We start from the raw sequence: 23,775 nt of genomic DNA, 5'->3' as shown, positions 1-23,775 counted from the left end.
CACTGATGCCAGATAAACAGTCAGGTAAACACAGTCCCTGCCTGAAAGAACTTGCTGTATAATTTATGTCAACAAGAAGATGGAAAGAACAGGAGGAGTTCAAGTGCAAGAAATAGAAACATGGGGAAAGGGCTGAAGAGAGGATTAGCCAAAATGTTATATCACTATATATATATATTTTTAATACTCCCTTATAAGATTCCCCTCCCCCCCAAAAAAAACCACAAGAAGAAAACCTTTTTTTTTCCCCCCTTACCACTTGATCATAGATAGAATCACAACACTGGATGAGACCCACGAATTCACACCACATAACATCTGTCAGGAATGGCAGAGGTGCAATAGATCCTGCTCGGGGGCACATTTATCTACATGATTTGAACAGAAATTCTATTAGTTGTTTGTTCCAACCACTATTTCTGTCAGAACGATCATCTTAATGCCTGCCCTGTCTCGTGTGGGCCAGAGAACAGACTGCCTTCATCTTTGCCAAAAATCTATTTGAAAATTACATTTCCTTCAGCCTTACCTTCACTAAATTATACAAGCCCAGTTCTTTCCGTCTTTCCTGATAGGTCATGGTCTAAACCCTGGTCTGTCTTCTCATTCCTTTCTAGCTCCTCTCCAGTTGGTCTTGCAGAGGAATTATCACTGTTATCTCCACACAGAGTAGGATCACTTCATATGTCTTTTCTCATCTCTGTCTAACCTCGGGACATAACAGAATCTTTCATTATAATAAGTTGTCTCAGCCACTGTCATTCTCTGATTTTTTTTCTACAGAACTGCGACCTATCCATTTGTTTCCCATTTTGTAACTGCCTGGCTGATTATTGCTTGTTACTGTGCAGAACTTCACATTTGTCTTCACTGGATTACATTCTATTTTCAAACCATTTCTCCAATTTCTTAAGTCATTTCAAATCAGAGTCACACTCCCCAGCCAGAGTTTTCCATTATCAAGTACATTTAATCATGAACTCACTATTCCATCATCCAAGTTATCAGGGAAAATACTGACTAATTTTAGGCCTATATATAGTCTTTCATTTGGACAATGATCCAACAGCAACTACTGTAAAAGTACTTTTCTAATCTGCTCTAGACTATCAAGGAAAATAATACCAAAGTGTAGTTAAAAGGCCTAGTTAAAGTAAATAAATAAATGAAAATAAAATAAAGGGCATATTCACACTGGCTTCATCTTCAAAGACTGATTTAAACTACCCTGGTGTTGAAAGGAACATTCAGAATGCTTCCCTCAGCGCAGCATTGGCAGAAAACAGGCATATTATAGCATTTTCAGAAAGCATGGATTTACCAAGTGGAGGGGGGAGAGTGACAAGTGTCCCATGTCATCTCTCTGAGGATGCAGCCACTTCTTGCTCTCCCTTCCCTAATAGTTGATCCTTGAGACCTTGCTAAACTGAGTCAGGCTAGCCCTTGCTCTATTTTATTTTCCCCTGAGGAAGAACGAGTCACAAGACGTTCAAGAGGATGAGAGAGGTTTGATTTGCCGCCACATGAAGCAAAACCTCCTTTTTTACCCCAGTCTCAGGGCTTTCATCCAACAGCAAAGCCCATGCTAACAATACCTCCTGGACGTGCCTGCAATGTTCACAGGGAGCAAACTACCCTAAACAGGCTGCCATCTCTCCTTGGAGCTCCCAGTGCTGCTCTGCTTCACAAGCACACAGCTGGACTACAGCTGTTTGTGCTAGATGGGACAAACATTCTTGCTTGCTGCATCTTGCAGAAGGCAGGCTGAAAGAAGGATTGCACCCATATAAAGGCTTTAGGTCCAATTAATCTCAACAAAGCCACGATCCAAAGTGAACATTAAAACAGTAGAAAAGTGACAAAAATACACTGTCATTTTATTTGAAATACATCGGCTGAGAGCGTCAATGGTCAACACAGCCTTCAAATGTTGGGCTTTACTTTCCGTTAATTTCTAGGGGGAATAGAACAGCATGTTGAAACCAGAGATCTGAGAGGCCTTGTTCTAAAATAAATATTTCACAAAAGGAAAATAACCATCTCCCAAATCTGAGGGGGAACTTGAAATCTGGATTTCTGTAACTGCTAAATTAAACCCTTTTCCAGCAAAATTCAGATTTACTGGTCATAGGTGTACGGCTATTTTCTTCTGCATTCAAAAAGAATGTCACAAACTCACCCTTGTTGATTCTAGTAACACTATTTCTCACTGAGACTGGTCAGTGGATCTTTCTCTTTGAAGACAGAGACGAGCATAGTCATTTGATATGCATGAAAAACAACACTTATCTTTGTCTTTAAAAGGCATTTAAAGCTGGAAGAGAAGAAAGTCATTTTGTCATAATGAAGACTTAAAACACTACAATCTGTTTCAAATGAATTAAAAAGCTGTCTAGTGCAATTCCCTGAGCTTTCTGACTTCAGGTATAAACCTGAAAGGGTTTCATAAATCTTACCATTTTGCTAAAGTAAAAATGTCGTGATACTGTAATATATTACTCCATAAAATAATACAGATCGCAAATCACGCCAGTGGTATAGTAAACAAACTCTTAAACAGTAAGTTTGTGGCTTTTTGAGAATCTTTTAAGGGAGTAAAACTTTTCCATAGTGAAAAATGTCAGCAGCAAAACTAATTTGCATCATACTGCTACTTTATTTCATAAGTGTCCTACATTAGTTCTCATTTAGAAAAAAAAAAATTTCCCATGTAGGTGTTATGTGCTTCCTTTACACTGTCAAACTTACTTTCTCATCCTTCTACAAAACGTGACTCTGACCATTTTCAATTTTGATTTGCTTCTAGCATATTCTGTAAGGAGAGAAAACAAAGCATAAAAACAAAAAAACACTCTAGTATTACCTAAAATATGGTGAAACACCTATGTAGTAAGTAGGATTTCCTGCCACAGCAAAATATAAGTATTTTGGCTATCACTGTGAACACGTAAGCTCTGTTTGCTAAGGAACAGGTTGTATGTCATTTCATAATTCAGCCACCAGGTGTGGGATGCTTTAATTTCACTCTTGCTAAACAGTGTCCCTCCCTCGCAGAGAGCTTCAGGACACTTTGGAGGAGGTTTCCTCCCAGGGGGCACAGGGATCAAGCTGACACCAGGTGTAAGAAACAGCAGCTACCGACATCTGGCTCATAATCCAACACTGACCCTGCTCCACACGAACTACCACAAAGTAGCAAGAATTACCACCTTTAACCCCGCCTGAAAAGTTGCCCTCTCTTGCACTCAAAAACTGCTGTCACACTTACACCCAAAAGCAACCATGCCAGTCATGCTAAAATAAATAAATAAAAACCACAACAAAAGAGTCATGCACTCAAACTTGGCACCGGAAGGAGGTAGAGTGTTTCAGGTTAGGCAGGACCTCTGAGTGTCATTTCTCCTCATCCAGTGAACTACTCCAGGTAGTACTGGGAAGGCAGTACTCGGAGAACATGTAGAAATGTGTTGGAATTTGCATCCATGAAATGCAACGTTGCCAAAGGCACATTCTGTCTTTCTTTTTTTCCTCTTTCCCATTCACAGAATTTTTCAGGTCAGAGGGAGCTTTAAATCTATCCTCTTCCCATATAACATGGGCCATAGAATTATTCTTAACAATATTCATTATCTCAATAATATGTTTCTCTAAAAAGAATCTTTCAGAAAGACGTGTAGAAAGGTGTGGCTGTAATTAAAGACATCAAGCAGTGGAGAGTCCAGCACGTTCTCTGCGTTTTAAGAGACATTTAACGCCCTAATAGAACAATTCCCAGGCTGGGGATTTGCACATCTTGACTTCACATTTGTTGCTAGAGGTGCAATTTCCAACCCTCACCCCTCTCCTGCCCTGTCATGCTGTCAATGGGAGCATGAGACAACTGAGCGGTCTTGGCTCTGTGTTCATAGGATTTTGGATATGGAATGCTTCTGGGCTCACAAGAAGGGGACAGTGCCCGTCACTGCTGCTGCACACTGCAAAACCCTCTCACCCGACTCCTGGGCAAAACAGGGCTCTGCTCTGCACATCACCTGTGTGACCATCCCACCCAGCTACAATCCTGCCTCCAAGTATTTACAGAAATATGCCAATATGACATGCCCACAGTACAAGAGTGGAAATAACCAACTCCCCCCCCACCAGTGAGGTGACAAGACAGTGGTGACAGGAGATGGTGCTGCTCAACAAAAAAATTGAGATCACCTGTAATCTCTCTGGGGGACAATAATGGGTTCTCCGCCCTCTCCTTGGCCATCTGCTTTCATAAAACTTGTCAAAACTTAGTTATGTTGGGTACCTTTCTCCTTCTATCATGTGTAACCAAAATTGGACAACAGATGCAAGAGCTTTCAGGCAGAAAAGACAGGTAGAAGCAGCGGCAGGCCTGATCAGACAAGCCCTGTTTTCTTAGATGTTAGGTTGCGTGCGTGCGTGTGTATTAACCATCCTTTTATGCTTCTAGTTTACCTTTTACATCTCACTGGCATTGGACCCTCCTATCCAGCCTTTCCTATTTCTAGGTACAGTGTAAAAGTCAGTTCCTGATTGCTTTGCAATGCAAAAAAAAAAAAAAGTTTTAAAAATAACTGGTTATGCAAATATTTCCTTTTATATTAAGGTTTATAATCCATCCCTCTCATTTTAAAATTAAACCTCAATTTCAGCTCTAAACAGTTATAAGTCACATTTACAAAAAGCTGGTACATGTAAAGTATGCAGCACTGGCTGCAGCTAGCTACAGACTGGTTCCCATTTAAGAATTTTTATGCAAGACAAGAATAGACAGAGGAAAATAGCTCTCAAACTCCACTGAAGAATATGCCCTTTCCCAGGCCCTGTGCTTTTCTCCACGCTCAGTTCAGAGCCTCTTTCCAATCTGCTGGAGGCTGGTAGCCCAGCTGCCAGGGAGGGGTCCTCTGCTGACTCTGCAGCCAGGTATGCAGTTCAGTGATTTCTCATTTCCACTCTCTGCTTTGTTTCTCACTGTTCATTTCCTATTAGAAATATACTATTAACTCTTCATCTCATGATTTCTCCACCTGACCCTGGTATCCTCCCAGAGCGCTATGGTATAACAGAACATGGATTTCCTTGTGCTCCTAACCATGTTTCAGAAGAGAATGAACCCAAACAAAGCAGTGTCAGTTAAGGTGATAATTAAGTAGTATGTTCCTTTATGTTACATGAAATTACTAAGAACCTCATTTACACTCCTCCTCCCCAGAAACACCTCTAGCAGATGCTTGCACTGCTCCCCCGAGGTTCAGCTCTCATGAAAAAGCTTTCTGTTAAGGTTGCTCCCTCTGCTTTCAAGAGTGCGATGTGCCCAAAGCCTGAAATTTAACAGCTCTGCCCAGCGTGAGCAGTACCCCATAATAATAATTTAACTACCAACCCATTGGGAATGTCATTCTGCACATAATAATGGAGAAAGCAAGTCACAGACCCATAGGGTCTGCTACAGGTGATATCTCAGTTAGGTACCACTGATAAGTAGCCACCTCCTCCCCTCTTCCCCTCTTTTGTGCCTACCATAGCAGCCAGGTCTAAGAGACATAGCAGAGCATAAGGCTACGTCAGATGTCAATAGTAGACGAAGAAACAGGAGGCCCAGGACATCCAAGCATCAATACAACTGCACTAAAAAAATCCCATCTCATTTACCTCCTTTTGATTACTAGCATGGACGGGGGTATTGTGCCTACACAGCTTACCTGTGCCTTACTTTTTTTTTCTTCTGGACAGTCTAAACCAAATAAAACTCTGAAGTCCACCTCTCTACATCCGTTTCTAGCTAAACACTGAAATTGGAGTGGGGAAGGCTAAAGTTCAGAAGTTAACAATCTAAATAAATGAATGAATAAATAAAATAATTACAGAAGAATATAATCCCAAAGGCTCTTCATCAGTTAGGTAGATACTTGGATTAAATACTTCATTGTAGACAAGCTGGTCCAAAATTAGTATGTTCTTGGAAAATATTCTGATGTTTAAAGATAGTTCATTCTCAGGAAAGATGAAAGGCTGAAATGAAAGCCCCCAATCTTGTTTAAACTGAAACTACTAAAACATCTCTTTTAGATGCAAATTTCTGATTTCAATACAGGGCAACATTGTCTCAAGCTTTCTTTGCTCACTTTCAAATGCACATTAAAATATCAAGCGTAGCTGTGTTTTAGTATATTCTTCAACTCACCATATGAAACATAATACCTTCCCAAAACCTGCTTTTGTTGATTAGGTATAGATGTTTCATTTCAAAATGAAATATTCTTATTTTATTCAGCTAAAGCCAAAGAGAAGAAATTAATTGCCTCAATTTCTGCAGAGAATTCCCCCCTCCCCAATCCACAATTCCATAGGAAGTGTTTTAATTTTGATAAAGCTGCATTCTCTGTCCTACAGAAAACTTTTACAGCCAGAGATGCTTGGGAAAGTACTGATGTAATCTTTGGGCACCTTCTGTTAGGGAAGGGAGGTGCTATCGTGTTCCTTTCCACAGCTGTCAGTTATGCCTCCCACAGTAGATACCAGTGTTTTCCGAGAGCCGTGAGCTTTGTGATTTCAGCCTTATGCTGTCTACATGCTCTTGGCAGATGGCTATTGTGTCTGCATTGATATAGCCACTAGCTGATAACCTAAAGCCCACATCATTGTTTCCAAAGGAAAAGCAGACTTCCCCTCTTTCTTCTCGTTTCCTGAAAAAAATATTTCCCTAATTCAAGAGTCTGTCTAATGCTCATTTACATGCAGTTGTTCTACAGTAACTATTCTGCTTGGAATTCATATTTTACCTTAACATAGAAAAATCTTTGCGGTGGACTAGACCCCATTCCCTCAGTCTACTTCTCATCCTACAAGACTCCCCTACGATGACAGCACTTCTACATGATCCTCTGTTCCTCCCTGTCCTACTCTCAGCTATGATTAGCTGAAAAAAAAAAAAGCAAGTGTTTGGTCTAAACTCAGATATTCCCTCTGAAGGGTCATGCTTTGGCTGATGGGGCCAATCATCATCAGACAAGGCACACTCTCTCTCATGGCCTCAGAGAGTGGAGCGTGACCATTGTTCCAGGAGGAAGCTGAAAGGGTACTAGAGGTTATAAATGATAACTCCTGTAATTAGCAGCAAGGCAGTTACCCACACCGAATACTGGGATTTGGTTTTGAGAGGGCTACACCACTGCTTCATAGAAACCCTTGTGCCTGATGAGCTTATGGGCCAAACTTCAATCCGCTGTGCTAATTAATATTTTTTAAAGGGACAGTAGAGAAGCCTCAGTGTTATAAAGGAGCATTAATAACATCATTCAAAAACTTTGGACTCTGCATGGACGCTCAATACCATTCACTCATAAAACAATGCCTCAAACGCAGCTGCTCAGCACAGGTCAGACACTGACTGGGAGGCACATTCCACCCAATAAATATTTAAGTCACCAGTAATTAACCTATCAGAGGCCATGAGGGCCCTTTGGTCTGAGTGCCTTTTCCAAACAAACTGGAAGGAGGAGTGGGTTGGCTGGTATGCATCAGGCATTCCAGACATGAATCCCAGCATTGTGCCACCGCATTTCAGCACGTGGGCACAGCCGCCCGCACTGAGAAAGCCTTGCGCAGGATCTCCACGCACTGGGAATGTGGATGGTGCTCAGAGGCCAAACACAGGCAGCATGTACGGTGACATTAGCATTACAGAAATCTGGTAACTGTTAGTGATGTCACTAAAAAGCCCACTGGGGCTGCGTAACTGTTTTCATTCTTGTGACACACTTTGCCCAAGCAAGAGGAATAGCTTGGATCCTACCCAGGTCTTTCCCCAGTGCAGTGCCATATGCATCCCCACCTTTGCATGAATATATAGTTTCTTGAGTCTCAGAGTGCATAAGCTGATCAAAATCCCATAGCTTGTCTTTAGATCTGATTTAGAACAAGAAACAGTTACAACCACAAGTCTTTGGGTACTGGAGGGTAAACAAAGTCACTGTTCTAAGGAGTCTTTGACTATATTCAGTTCCTAGTCCTTCACTCAACCCTTCACCAGCCACCTAAGGAGTTTGATCTAGAACAGGCTCCTGACACACATCTCAAGTCAAAATTGACATACAGCCAAGTGACATCAGTCCTCAGCAGTCAGCTTCTCCTAATATCCACTCCTCATCATGCAAAAATGGTGTAGAAGCAGCACCAGCTGTGATAAAGTTTCAACAAAACCTACAGAACAAAGTCTACTCCTGATGTGGAGGCTGAGAGGCCTTGAGTATAACTTCAGCTAGTCCTGACCCACCTGCAACTCCAAGTGAAGGCATGCGTTCATAGAAATATTCAGATACTCAGGTACAAAGTTGGGCACTGAAAAAAATCAGTAGTCAGTATAAAATGTGCTACCCTTGGACATGCAAATGCATTGCAGTAAGAGGGACAAGACTTGGTTTTCTTGGAGCTCTTTGCTCTCTGGTTTTCAAAATCATTTACAAAAAGACCAAGAACATCATTCACAGTCAAAAATAACAGAGGTTTTATAACACTTCACACATTCAAAGCACTGTCAAGACTCTAATACACACAATACCTCTGGGAACCAACCACCTTCTCCATCCCACCACCAAGTACAAACATTCACAGGAAGTCTAAAGGCAAAACTTAACTGCAAAATATTTTCCATCAAAAAAAGGAGAATGGTTTTAAACAGGGGGTAAGAAAGCCCCAAAATAACTGGCCAGAATATTTTTTTCTACTTTTACGTGAAATTTTTATTTTTCAATAAAATTCTCCTTTCTTCTGAGACTTTTCTCACAGGAAAATTTCAACCAGCTCTACTTGAAACATTTGTACCATCCAGTGGCAATATATAAACACATAAACAGATTATGGCAAGTTTAAAATGATTTTCTCAGGAATAGATATCAAGATAGGGTTGTGGCCATTGTGCAGTTGATCCCCATCTGCTTCTATTCATGATGCAGCTGCATCTACATTTACTATGTCATCAGCATGCCTGCAAGTTTTCCGTTTTCAAAATATTTGAAAAGCGTTTTAGACAATTCATGTTTTCATCAACTGCATAGTAAGCTGGTGAAGCAACTGAGTTTGAGATGTAACGTGTCCCTAATAAAAGTCTCATTTGGACCCACAGTCTCAGCTTTTTCTTGATGTCATGACCTGAAGTCATGTTTGATAAAAAGGTTTAAGCTAGTGTATTGTTGTTGTTTTTCCCAAATTCCTTTATGAGCAGAATATCTGAGCCACTCTTCTATGAGGATTTTGGCCTGTAATTACTTCTGAGGAACGAAATAGCTCTGTTAACAAGCATGAGGATTTAACTTCCACCACTTGGACAGCACTGAGATGAAAATAAGCTGTTCCACCACCCACAGCTTTTTATTAATAGAAGTCAATCTCTTCTGTGCCTTACTGCTCCCTGACAGCCTCACACCACGCTCTCTCCCAGCTCCTCTCCTTGTCGCTGCTGCCTACAGTTGTAGGAAGGGCAGCGAGCCGGGAGCAGGCTCAGGCCTCCTTCACACGCTGCTCACAGCAGGGCTCTGCGCTGACTCCAGCACGTCGCAGGTCACCACCACGTGATGCCTTTGCCATCAGTGATGCACAGCATTTCAAGCTTGATTTGAGCAGAGAACATTGCATATATCCATCAAAATAGATGGAACAGATTAAACAGAGTTCCCTAATGCTCTTAGATTAAAACAGTGGTTATACAGTTAATGTTATATAATGCATGCACATCTATGCTTCTTCATTACTATTTCACTTTATGCTCTCCACCTCAGCCCCGATAACAATGTTGACAGTACTCATACCTAACAAAGCACTTGGAGGGATAATATTTTAAACACAACTCTTATGATGTTTAAAAAAAGATACAGCAGCACAATTGCTGCTAGCAGACATTCTGTAATCTCCAATACTTTTCCTTTTGTAAGAGCTACATTTTTATAAGGCACACCTCTGCATTTTATTACTCAACCCGTATCAGATCCTAAGTCAATATTTATTCCCTAAAACTATGTATATTGCTTGGCAATCTTATGTTTTGTTTATTTTTATTTTCCAAATTGAAGATAGTTGTCCACAGGAAAAAGACAAAGAAGGAAAAATACAACGGAAAAGGAAGAAAGACGACATATGGTATCAGCTCACAAAAAATACTCAAGTCTAGTTCTCTGACCTGCTTAGTCTAATTTTAAATCTTTGTTTTATATAACCAGCTATCTTGTTCCCAAAGCTCTTCCCACCGAAATCCAAACAAGCTTTGTCACTGTCAATGTTAGCATATCCGTCCGCTCCCCCTCAGCTTTCAATACAATCATTGCAAAAGTTACCTATCTTAATGCTGAATGGCTGCTGTGAGTTTGCCTTTTTAACTTGAGAGATGTTAGGAAGCTGTAACTGTGCCAGAAACCAGACTCATTTGTTATTAACACAACCCATATTTAGCAGTGTGCCTCAGAAGCAAAAAGCACATACTTTCATCTTAACAAAGCCCCATCTCGGTACAGTTGAATCCCCAGGGACCTCTGGATTCCATTTTGCATGGCCAAATAAGGTAAAGCAAGAATCTGAAAAATGCAAACCTGGCCTGAAATTGCCCACAGCTTTGAGGAGCTATTTTTAGGATTTGTTAACCTTTCATTAAACAGAGGATGCTGAAAGGCCTTCATTTTATTACTTCTCCCTGAATAACTAACTTCCAAAAAATACTTCAGCGCACAAGTGAGTTTTCAGAAAATGAAGCGGTGGGAGACCAGGACTGAGAACAGCAATGAAAACTAATACTAAAGAAATCAGTTAAAACTTTGCCTGAAATTGCAATGTTTCACATTCTGGGCAGCCAGCCCCTCCTCTCTTTGGACAAATTAAGGAGGTTTGATTTGCCAGCAGACGCTGCCTGGGCATTCTCCAGACGAGAGGCAAGCCCAACATTGCTCTGAAACATACATAAGATGCAATGCAGTAGGTTCTATGCTGAATTTCCCTGCAGTTTTTAATTCTTGCCTATCACTGTTGAACCCCACTTTCTCGCAAATGAGTAGAGATAATCTCTTTCTCTCTAATAAGCTAAATCATTAGGCATTTATGGTAGAGAGGGTAGGACCCTAAATTCTGAGATTGTGTGAAACATCTCCTTTGAGAAGGTTTTCTAAAGAGGAACTCTGACTTGATTTTCTCCTAAGTTTCTTCAACAACAAATGCATTTTCTCTTGTGCACCAGCACTCTGTCTGTACTTCATGACATGGAATATCCCAGAACCATGCAGCTCTCATGGCAGCCCAGAGATCAAAGTCCCTGTCATGAATACGCATTGAAATTGCGGGCATCCAGACATGGGAAAAGCAAGCAGTTCCTATAGCAGTAGCTGAAGTATGCGTACGTTGGAGTTGCTTAGCTTTACATACAACGAATGCAAGAAAACCACCATGGAAGCAATGAATACATGGATCAAATCCCCATTTGGGGGGTGGGGGAAGCATAAATTTCTCAATAAGCTGGGAGTGAAAGCAGAACTCATGGAAAATGATTTTTGCTGTTTGTTCCAACTTAGCGAGGAGTTATGAGAAGTGATTAGGCATCATGTGCCTCTGACAAGCTTCTGTTGTAGGCTTCACAGAGAAGTGAAGATATGGTCATGTCTGGAAGCATTTTCTTGTTTTTGACCATCACTGGTACAGCCTTCCACCAAGTCACACTGATGCAGTTGTTTCTCAGCTGACTGCTAGTTTTTGTGGGAGTACCATCCCATTTGAGTTCTCTTAGCACACTGCCTGCTGATCTCACACAGATATCAAGGGAATACCATGTATCCATGCAGGTCTGTAAGGAAAAGCAGTTACTCATCTACAAAACACTGAGCTGTACAAGAGATTAACAACGGGAACTGTTAATGTGCTAACTAATCCATTCCAGCAGCATCATATTAGCAACACTCACAGTCCACTTTGCTCAAGTTAAAGGTGAAAGAACAGCATTGAAGTTTCTCTTTACTTCTCCCAGAAAATAGAAAAAAGAAGATTTAACAAATAGGAAAGGCAAAAAGTTTAAACTAGGGGCCAGATACACCTTTTGCCACATGGTGCATAAGACACAATACGAACTTAGACCGAATTTATCCTGGCTCACTAAGTTGAGACCTCTGGTACTGCAGATCCTATTATACAGTTGTGTAGCCCTGAGGCTAGAAACACGGCCTACAAAGAGGAACTAAACAGCTACACCAATGCAGCAGGACCATCCGGATTTCAAGTGACTAAAAGACTCAAGAGAAAACTAGTCCAAACTCTTGAATTTTGCATAAGACAGCTTAACAGGATTTAGGAAGCATCTTCCTTTATGGGCAAATTACATTGTAAGTCATGTGGGCCTGCTGGCATGACCTCTATTAGTCACGCTCATAGAAGAGCTGTGGTCTAAGAAAGAATTAATGGATTTTAAAAGGTATGACAGGCTTTTTATATTCAGAATAGAGAAAACAAAGGCCTGATTTGAACACTCCCTGATTTTGGGGGCTTACTCAGCCAAAACAGTTCTGTATTTGAAAATTACCAAAATAGCTTTGACAAAGCTAAGAGCCTGAATACTGTTCTGAAAGTTGGAGTGCTCAGAGCTAATATTGCTAATTTCAACCCTGTTCCACTCAGTTCAGGATTAGAAACTTCTCTGATACCAAGTAGAGACACAGAAATACACCCACCCAACCAATCCATCATTTAAAAATATCTATAAATAAGTCAATAAATAAGCTCTCAGAGCTGACACTAGTGAGAGCTGTCACAGTGCTCCCAGGACCAGTCCTGCACGATAAAACACATCTCTGCGTTTCTGAGCTGATTCTGGCATAAAGCACAAGGTCCCAATGGCCATGAAGCCAGCTTGCCTCGACACCCTACCCCTATTTCTGGTGACTCAAAATCTTGGGCTACTGCACCCCTACCAGCAGCCCAGAAGGGTCAGTGGCCAAATTTGCTAGGTCTTCAGGAAATCTGGGCTCTAACAAAAGCAGGGAGGCTAAGGCTCTCCTGCCCTTCCATCCCCAGGCAAGCACGGCTCAGGATGCAGCCAGTCATCAGAGCACAGCTGCTGATTTGAGTGAAGAGAGCTGAGCTCCCCGGGGAGCCTGGGGAGCTGCACCTCAGCTACCTGGCTTATGTCTAAGGCAGCCCCCTTCTGATTCAAAGGGAGGAAATACTACAGAAGCTGACAGCAGTCTGAAACTGAACTTCAAACTGCAAGAACTTCCTCTTGCTTTGTCATAGGTCTTTTAAATCTGAGCAGGGCCCTACTAAAAGATGCCTAAAACCTTTCAAATCAGCCAAGTAAGTTTTTTACATTCTGTTTTCATGTAATGAAGCTCAGGGATGGAATCAAGTTACTTCACAATTTTGTTCATTTAGGCTTTGACTTAGAGCAAACTAAAATCAAGACCCTTCTGTGAATTGAAGCTCCAAAAGGTGTCAGAAAACTTTAGGCAAAGCTGTCCCCAATTCTGGAAATGTTTGTTTTTTAAACTGAGTCCAGCTGAGCGAGAAGGCCATATCATAAATAAGGCCCAACAACAATCAGCAGTTGTTTCCCTATTTAATCTATCTCAGGATTTAAAAAAATAAAATAGAAGGCTTTGTGGAAATACAGATTCTATATATAGACTTGCAGTTTGAGAGCCAGGGAGAGGAAAAGTGAATTGTATGTACCCAGATATCACCTCAGACTCCAGGGTCCAAGATAAAACTGGCCCAGGTTTCCTGCAGAACTGTGCTTTTCCAAGTGCAGTCAGGAACTGCTTTTCTGGAAACAAGCTCAGAAGGGGGAAAAATTGTTCAGGCAAAAGGCAGAGAGATATTCCTACAGCTGGTCACATCTGGAACTTGGCCAGGTATGTGCCAACAGCACTCCCTCTGGACAGTCACAGAAAACCTCCGAGTTCTGACTTACATTTCTCGTGCCACCACATTACACAAAAATTCCAAGAGAGCCACATCAAACCAGAACAAAACACATACAACATCAACTCTAGTCCTATTTCTGCTAGCTGGAGTGAATGAAATTAAATGGATCTTTGTGCATATTTTACATTTGTGTGCTTGGAGAGCACAATGCAGAACAAAAGGAAACTTTAGGTCTTTGTAATAAATCCTCTCCTCATAAGGATGAAGGACAAGAGCGCAAATATATTTTAAGAAAATGCTATTTGAGACTAGAGCTACACACATGCTTGAAGTTAAGGGTTTGGAATATGTTATTAGATGACAAGCGTGGATAGGAGATTGACAAATCTGACTTTTTCCCCCCTCATACTGAGACAGGCTAATGCTCTGTTTGGCAAGGGTCTGAACCACAAGGTCCAAGTGCGACTCCTTAAGTTACCTAGAGCAACAAAATTTGGGTTTTGTCTTAATGCAAAGTCCAGGCTGAACTTTGGCTGGCTTTGCTCTAGGCCTGCCTGTTTGGTATTGCCCTAATGACGTTCAGCTCCCAGCTTCACTCACGAGACTTGGGTTTGTCTATCTCTTCACATGCTCAGTCCCCTTTAGTCTTTGCATCGAGTTTTCAGTGGGCACCCTGAGTAACTTTCCCACTATCTTGCCTTCTTGTACAAGCTAATCACAGTAGAAGTCTTCAGAAAAGAAAGTGCTTGAAATAAAATTATCAGGGGATACCTTCACAAACAGGCAACATGGAAAAAAATCAATCCAAAGAAAGTAACAGTAGCCAAAAGGTATCAAGGATAGGAAAGAAAGAACCAGGGAAGACAAAAGGAACAAACAGAACATAAAAAAAAGACAGTTCTGTTTAATTTTTAAAAGCATGTTTCTGGGAAAAAACGTTTAGCTTTGGGCTCGGAGAACATAATTGCCAACTCCTTAAACTGTGTATCTGCATTGTACTCAGGGTCAGGGGTTCTCAAAGTTGAGGGGATACCAAGAGATGGTGGACCTGTGAAGCGGCCTGGACACCCCATCACATTTGTGCGGTCTGGAATTTAAAGCTCCATGACAAGGGACCGCATGGAGAAATGCTGAGGACCGAGAGGGTTTGCTAGTCCAAGAAGTTTGGGAAGCAGGGCTACAGCTTACAGTCATGTTCCTTCTGAACAGCCGACCAGCGTGCTTCAGTTTGCTGACATTCCAGATGAGCTGCAGTTATGTACGTGCCAGCTTACAAAAGAAGGATAATCCCCCACTTGTTCCTCCTTCTTAGAGGTTTTCATCCTCTAAGCTAAGCCAAGTGTCAAATCAGTTGCATGTGCAGTCATGCTCAGAGAGCAGGAATCTCCAAGGGAAGCAGGTTGAGGGGCAGGGAGGAAAACACTGATTACCACCTTTTTGTTTCCCTCCAACCCAATCACAGGCAATTTTACCACAACAAGTGAAGTTACTTTCAATTCATAGCAATTTCTAAAATGTAAAGAGGTTATTAAAGATCAAGGAGAGAAAATATATTTTCACATTCAACTGCACAGATTGAAGGCAGTAATTCTTTGCTAGTCACCTGAATCTACTCTACAAAGACTTCTGAAAGGCATTTTATCAACTGCTGAGCAATATTTACTTGTGAAGCTGCTCTGATTGCTTTGGAATGTGCACCCTGGCTGCTGAAGTAGCTTGGTCTTGCTGATATGTTGAACAAAGTAACACCAACTCCTGGGACATACCAATTTCATATAACATTAGTTCTTCTTTCTCAAGGTAAACAGCAGAAAATTTTGAAAATAATAATAAAGCAGAGACATCATAAATGATGACTTTTGCAGAGCTACCCTGAAAGTTTGTAAGAGCAAATTCATCAGTAAAATAAATCACCATCATGACCCAAATCCTCTCAGATTAGTAATTTAGTACCAAATCTACTTTGCAGATAAAAACTGCACAGGTGAAAATTTATTCCTGACCCCCATTAAATCAGTGCCTCAATCCATGCCTAGGATGCATGGAGTTGTGCCCTTCTTCCTCTTTTAGGAGTTAAACAGTGAAGGTATCAGTGGATCAAAGATAATCTACTCAATTCTCCCTTAGTCTTCTCCTCCAAGAAAAGCAGAACTCTGTCCTGTATTACGCATGCCCAGACTCAAAAACAGCCTACCAAAAAGCTGGTAATAGCACCAAGATATAGCCATTCAGAAACTGAGTTACAACCTGAAAAACGTAGTGGTTTGAATTGCACTTGCTCTTTGACTGTTGACAATCACAAAATCCTAATGTATTTTACCAGGCAGTATTAGCAAAGCACGTGATCATTACTATTATACATGCCACTGTATAAAAATGTGAAAATAAAGAACAAAGTACACTGATCTTCCAGCACCTATGCAGAAAACATCCTTCTTTAGATGAGTGCAAAAACAGCCAAGATGGTCCAGGCCTGTGAACCTAATCTTTATAAATGGGCTTGCAAACTTCAAACTATGAGAGCTGGTTTCACAGGAGGTGGTGGTGTTACACCCCCTCGCCACAAGCTCCAGCTGACAAGAGTCCGGGGGGGGGGGGGGGGAGCAGGTTCAGACAAATACAGGCCAACCTTTGATAGAAACAGCCTCAGCAACCATTCAGAGTCCACAGGCCTGGCCTGTGGACAATCCTTCTTCACTATGACACCTTCAACACAAGACAAGTGCACTAGCATGCGCGACAGCAACCTTGAATTGCTTTCTGTCTGAGGCATCTCACATGCCTTAACAGCTGTGCAGAGATCTGAGCAGACAGCTGTGCAGACACAAGGGTTATGGGTTTTCAGGAGTATGCATTTGGTAAGAGGATAGGTAGGGTATCAGTTTGGGAGCAGGTAGAATCTGGAGAGTGGTGAGGCAGGGTCAGAGGAAAACACTGGATTGGCTCTTGGGTGAGAGGAAAAAGGACCCTTCTCACTTCTGACTCATGCAACAAGAAAGCTTCTAGAGTTTTCTACCTGGCATTCTTTCAGTGATCCAATTCATCTTTGCTCTGAAAGGGTATTGTTTCAGCTCTCTATGCATCTTTCTCCAGATCATCCTAGCTGATGGACACTGTACAGGCCACCCTCAGCCCCTGTTGCAGCTTTGGCCGTAGCCACCTTTCCCCTCCTGTGGTAGGTGAGCAGCTACGGGCACTCCGGCACTCCTGCACTCCTGTCCAGGAGAGGAGCAGACATCTCCCCATTCCCTGCTTTCCCCTGCATCCCTTCAGACTTCCACAGTTAACATTTCCTTTCTCCTACAGCTAATTTTCAGTACTACAGGGGCTGGTTTGTTTTCTTATTGGAAAGCCTTTTTTGGCCTTAAGACAGCATGAACTTTTCCCCATTTTCTCCTGCTGTGAAGGCATCAGACCTGGAGGAAAAAGCTCTGAGGCTGCAGAAGAGATCTCTCTTCATGACCTTTTCAATCCTTGGCCTCCATTGCTTCAATCACCACCACCAGTGCTTTCTATTATGACAATCACCATTTGTTGCTTAGGAATTAAACATTGACTAAACACATCATTCTGCATAGGCCATTGAACTGGAAGAATGTTTAGTGAGCTCAGCAGCTAAAGCTTTATTAACTGTCTCGAGTGACCTTTCCTTCAGTGAGGCAAATCCAACACAGCAGTTTCATTTCAAACCCTTTTCAAAATGCTCCTTCTGTAGTCCATAACACTTCCAAAGCCCTAATATCTACACAGAAGTTCTGCCAAGAGATAGCTCCTAACGTGTCCGTTCCAACATGGGAAAAAGCCTATGTTCCACATTTTATGCTCTTTCCGGTTCTCTCCAAACCAGTTTAGACAGTCTCAAAAGTAGCATCCACTGCGCATCTACTACTCCTTTTGCCACGCTAATACATTATTGTTCAATGCTGCACTCCAACTCAAAAGGAGGATATTTTGTTTTGTTTAGTATCCTTGTAATGTTTAACAGTGCTCTAGAACACAGGTCAGCTAAAGGTGTGTTGAAATGCAATAGCTAACAGACTAGGATGACAAATGGAATTTTACAACTAACAAATTCACTCAACTCAGCCCCCAGCAGGACAATAACAGGAGTCCAAATTCCCCCCTATCCCTGGGGGAGGGTACCACTAGCAAAACAAGCACAAAATGCATCTTGGAGTAATTCTAGTCTGAATAGGAGTTTGGAAAGTCTAAGATACTGGTTTCTCACTCTTAAGCACTTAAAAAGTAACAGGGGAAAAAAGACAGTGAGAATTCTTTGCATTTATGGAATTCTCCCTTTTTCCTTTACTTCACATACACCTTTCTATATCGAATTTAGTTCCAGTAAAAGAAAAAAAGCACAGGAAACAAGAAAACACATTTCCCCCAACTCTGTACTAAGATTTCCTGCTCCCACCTGATCAGAAGGGAAAACTGAGTGTTGGGAGGTCTTTTGTGGCGGTTATTTAAAAACAGAGGAAAACCAAAGCAAGAGAACACTAACACCACCTCTCTGGAACTGGACTACATTCCATCCTGCGGCATCTTGCCAACATTAATAGTTTAGTAGGATGCCTGAGAGCTTTTGAAACAAAAAGACAGCTTTCAACACTAGCCCTAGACCAATCAGCTTTGAAAAAAATAGCCAGTCTGAACACTGTCTCAACCTAGAGCCAGAAAACCATACCTAATCTAATTAAATTCTCTTGAGGAACACAACCACATATGCCAGCTACCTCTGAGCTGGAAAAACAGCAACAGTAATGAGACTTACTGGGCAGAGCAGCCATGTCCTGACTGATGGGAGAGTCAGAAACAAGAGAAGTTTTCATACAGACTGTTAAGATTATTAACACAAGAAGTTACCCATGTGCCTCTATCTCCCACCCTATTGCATGTGGGATTCTTCTAGAAGAGAAGAATTAGGTGTGGTACCCTGAAATGCTGGAGATGGTATCTTCTGAGCATATGTTTGAACCTAACTCTGACCTTGGGGTCAGCATTCCCCAGAGGGGTGCGACACACCTGCACTTGAAGGAAAAGCTAGGTAGCACATGCATCTGCACTCATCCTAAGTCATTTTCAAGTTCCTATGTGGGAGCTGAGTTTCAGTCCACTTAAGTCTTCATATCTGCAGTCCTCAACAACACAGTATGAGCACCTCTTAAGCAACATCTGTGATCTGGGCAGATATCATCACTACCACTGTAATTTTCAGCATATTAGAAGTTGCATTTTTCTTCCAAACACGACAACACTGAATTTACTTCAGTTTGCTGCTTTCAAAACTTTTAAAAACTTCAGCAAGGCTTAAGAGACTCACAAAGAGAAAGTCTCACCTGTCAGTTACACAGCTGGAAGGGGTCCATGAATGACAAAAATAATATAGGTCCAATAAAAGCAAGATCCTCGGAAGACAGGGCAACTGCACAGCTTTAGCAATAGCGAGACACCCTAGAGTATCACACTGGTGAGTCTCTGGATCTGCTTGGGCTGGTGGTAGGGACAGCACTACAGAAGCGTCTACTGTCCAAACATTACACTTCAGTAAGCATAAGAATAAAAAGTGACTTTCATTCTCATCTCTTCTAAAGCACCCTAAGCAACCACTCAATTCCAGTGTGGAAGAAAAATTAAGATTTCAAGCTGACCGCTCATTAGCCACCTACAAAAGCATACACACTTCGTGGAACCTCCAGTACTCTCTGGAGAGTTGTTCTTCAGCTCGTTTCTCTCATTCTCTGCTAAAAGCACTGCTATAACTGCTTGTACAGCCTTTTCTGCTCTGAGGTTTCCAGTATAGCAACAGAGCAAAGAACACATTCACTGGCCAATCTTTTTCGTTTCACTTTTGAGTAAATGGAATTTCAATATAACCATGACCTTGAGAAGCTGGTTCCCTGGTGCACAGTTAACACTGCCTGCATTATCCTTCAGCCTTGGAAACAGAACAACCTTGCCCCAAGATAGCAGGAAGGAACTAAATACAGAAGGGAAATTAAACTACTGAAAAGTCCTCGTTCTTGGCATTAAATGCAAGAAGGAAAGATTGCAATTATCTAGCTTACTGACACAAACAAGTACTTTTAAACAGTTTAGTTTCCGGTAACTCTTTCCGGGAGACGACAGTCAAATAACCATCTGAGAACACAATCCCTATGTGTGCATAAAATCCAGGTGGTATTAAGATGACACCACCAAATCTCTTTTGAGATGTAGTACTGTGAAAACAAATGATTACCTCTGTAGGAGTTACTTAGATCCTCTAAATTACATCAACTCTTGCTAGTGTAAGCTATTGCTGCAGCAGCCTTGTTCTTCCTCTATGGAAACATCATTTCAGCAAGCCTGCACTGAGCTTTGGATTCATCTTGAAACTTAAAGCCTAGAAAGGTTTGTCTTGTTCCAAGTGTTATTGTCAGCACCACGTATGGCTGCACATTGAACATATCCAGTGCACAAGGGAGGAAAAAAACGTCTTGAGAAATATCAGTTTATCACTCTATAAATACGTTTGTGGTATAGAACAAAGGCGGCAACGTGGTGAGACATCTTGCGTCATTCATCCTCAGACGATCCTGTTACTCAGGGTAGTTTTCAAGACAGATTTACAGAACGCCAGATTATCTTTGTGATATGAACTTTTGGGGGTTTTTGTTTTGGCAAAAAATCAAAGCACATTATTTCTGAGGAATAACCATTACCTTACAGGATGAGCAGACTGTTTGCAAAGCTTCAAAGTTCAAATCAAGATTCCTCTAAGGAAAGCAAAATTAGAGAAACATTTTTGGCTTTTGAAAATTCATTTGTAGTATTTAGGCCAAAATACCAGTGATTGTTATTTTTCTCTGGAGAAATGCCCAGCATGTACTTTATTTGCTGCCAGTAGTCTTTAAAAAGGAAAGGAGAAGATCAAATCAAATTCAGCACTCTTGTAAACGTGGAACTGCATTTAACTTATCAGATGAACTTTGTACTAGATACGATTCAAAGAGTGAACTTCACATGATAATTTGTTCTCTCTCTCAAGAAAAAGAAACAAAGAGTTTTATTTTTCCCTTCAAAGTTCTAGCACCATCTCCACTACAAACTTCTCAGTATTCACTTCCTCCTTCCTTTCCACTGCTCCAAACTTTCTAAGGGTGCCTTATGTTTTTTTCTTCTGCTCATGATTTTAGGTTTCTTTCAAGCTGGAAGAAAACCTAGGAATACTGAATCTCAAACCTTTAAGTTACAACGAGCAAAGAAACAAGCACTCAGTACCAGAAAATGCAAGAAAAATATTTTTACATCTTTAATCCTCATTTACATCATCCTTTAACAACGTATGTTTTTCTCTACCCCAATCTGCCAGAAGGTGACTTTGATGCAGAGAGCAACATCCCTTCAGGCAATCTGTTTCTTAAGGGCAATCATAAAACATGTTAGCTAGAAGCAACACGGGGAAGCAACAAAAACAAAAAACCCACTCACCACAACACTCAGTTCTCATTTCCTCTATACGTTGGATTCCCAAATTCTGACCCAAGAGGAGCTGACCTTAGAGTTATAAAAAGATGTGAAGTGTCTAAGTGCAGTCTGCAGTTCAAAGTGGGGTGGGTCAGGAGGACAGGGCTTGGGCTGCTCTGTTTTTCTGCCATTTTGCTGAACAACTCAAAGAACGTTTCCACAAATGATATCGAAATCTCCTTGTGATCGTTAACAGATGAAATACTAAAGACTTCTACAACTAAGCCTGTTGGAGTCTGATCAAATGCAAAAATTACTCTTTCAAATCCAAGCAAGAGATACCATCTGTGCTTTGTAAGCATCTCTCAAATTTTTCAGTCATTTCAGTGAAACTTGCAAGTCTTTGCATGAAGACTAACTCATTCCATAAACATCTCCTGAGTCACCAGATCTCTTTCAAAGTTTCTTCCTGAAGGTGTTTGCCTCAATTATAAAGTGCCAGTCTATGATGTTATTGCATCATATCATTTCCGCTTTACGCAACTACAGTCTGACTAGCCACCTGGGTACACCAGTGCCTAAGGTACCACTCTTCACTTCCTTTCCTCCACAAAGAGGCTCCTCCCTACAGATATGGCAGCACAAAAGCCTCAGTACTAATTTTGCTTTTAAGTTAGAAGTTGGGCATAAGCAATGATATTTTACAAGCGGTTTGTTTTTAACTACAAAAAGCAAAATCGCAAAGCAAAGTTTAAAAGAAGAATTTACTCCTCCATTAATACTAATTAATTCGCAAGCACATGGAATTTCAGCCAGTACATAATTATAATGATTTTTTTTTTTTTTTAAACTCCTAACTCAGGAGACTACGATGACGTTAACTCTCCCACACAAGACAGTCTTTGTTCTCACTGGCTGCTGAAAGAAAGAGTACCTACTCATCGATGTTGAACTCTCTTCAATCTACAGCTATAAAACTATATAGCCATTCATTAACAGTATATTTTCTCTCAAGCAGATCCTGCATCATTCTGCAGTTTATCCCCAAACTATCTTTCTACTGTAGATACAGATATCTAAGACAGAATACAGAAAGAGACAACCATTCTCTAAGCGAAATATAACATTGCTTTTAAATTAAAGTAAGTCTCTCTAAATTCAGAGCAAGTTGATTTTAAGCATTATTATCTTAACAATTTACCTGTACTGGGAGTTACCTGTTAATTACCCTGGTCACTCATTTTCTTCCCCAGAAAATAGATTCCCCTTCCTCTCAACTTCAGGTGCTCACACCGCTAGCAACTGCATAGAGCAGAAACAAACATTAAATCCTGGATCCCTGAGAAATGTGGCTGAACTTAGTAACAAATACCAGTTCAAAGTCACTTGGTTTGTTTTTCCTGTATTTGCTCTCCTAAGACCTTGACAAACCAACCCCAGGTACTGCATTTAAATTAGAGCTGGGCTTTTTGGTCAAACACTTTTTTTTAGTCTTATGCAAATAACTGCTTTGTCACCTAAAAGTGATCAGAAGAGTCAACAACAATAGGCGTTACTTAACTCCCAGAGCCTGCCAAGCATTTTGCTCACCTTCCGGCAACGTGTGGAATTAGAGCAGCTGGCAACATACGCCAAGTTTCAAGCTGGCTTTGCTCCAAACATGAAAGAGCTTATCCTTCACAGCTAAAAATCTGCATGTAAATGCTGCAGTATCTCCTAAGAGGCAAATATTACGCCACATCTATTTCAGGAATGATTCTGTTTAAACAGCTAGCCACAGGTTTAAGGCAAAAGTGAAACTCTGCAAAGGCCATGCATAAATTTGTTGCAGAACAAGCATCTAGCTTTTGCAGTCTCATTATATGCTTTGTAAAACGTGCATGTGTGTGGGTGCACATGTGGAGCATTCCTGAATAGCAGACTGAAGCATGGACACCGAAATCCAGCAAACCTTCCAGGTAAAGCAATATGATGAAAGCCCACTCACCCTTGCACCCAAAATCCCCTCCAAGGTATGCGATCCTTGACCTGGGGGAAACAGTACACAGAGTGAAAAAAAGTAATATGGCTACTGCAAGCTATTTAACATTTTTACATACTGGCACCTTATGCTATTAGTCATAATGTTGCACAGATACGAATTCCACAAAAACTAGTGGCATACTCCTCTCCTACAATGCATTTCAGACAGGTCATTAAATCAGTTGGCTATCTAGTTGACTGTTAATCTAGTCAGACCGTCCTTCAGGTAAGTGGTTACAAGCCAAAGACTGTAGGTAGGGACAGAAATATGAACTCCCATCTCTACCTTTAGGACTTTTAGCTCCACAAACACAGCACCTTTTGGCTGCCAGTCAACTGTCTGAACAAGCAAGGGAACCAGGGTTATCCATTCCCCCTCCTTTGCCCCGTGCACTCAGATACACC

At 41.2% G+C, this 23,775-nt stretch overlaps 1 protein-coding gene and 1 long non-coding RNA gene across 16 annotated transcripts in view; one reads left to right on the top strand and one right to left on the bottom strand.

Moving 5' to 3' along the window:
- Window positions 1–23,775, top strand: part of LOC138061082 (uncharacterized) — an 82,974-nt gene that overhangs the window by 33,929 nt on the left and 25,270 nt on the right. The window lies entirely within an intron of this gene.
- The window catches only part of PHLDB2 (pleckstrin homology like domain family B member 2), a 130,619-nt gene that overhangs the window by 105,396 nt on the left and 1,448 nt on the right, over window positions 1–23,775 (bottom strand). For 5 of the 15 annotated variants that reach the window (XM_009675059.2, XM_009675061.2, XM_068908440.1 and 2 more), the window contains exon 1: window positions 22,566–22,726. The gene's annotated coding sequence lies outside the window, so the exon portion shown is untranslated. Of the gene's footprint in view, window positions 1–2,179; window positions 2,315–2,748; window positions 2,813–21,372; window positions 21,905–22,549; window positions 22,757–23,335; window positions 23,377–23,775 lie in introns of those variants that run through there. The other 10 variants (XM_068908412.1, XM_068908460.1, XM_068908497.1 and 7 more) reach the window with 8 other exon arrangements.

This window comes from Struthio camelus, chromosome 1, assembly GCF_040807025.1.
Source record: "Struthio camelus isolate bStrCam1 chromosome 1, bStrCam1.hap1, whole genome shotgun sequence".
NCBI lineage: Eukaryota > Metazoa > Chordata > Aves > Struthioniformes > Struthionidae > Struthio > Struthio camelus.
The sequence above is the reverse complement of the archived record's forward strand: the minus strand, read 5'-3'. Positions and strand labels throughout refer to the sequence as shown.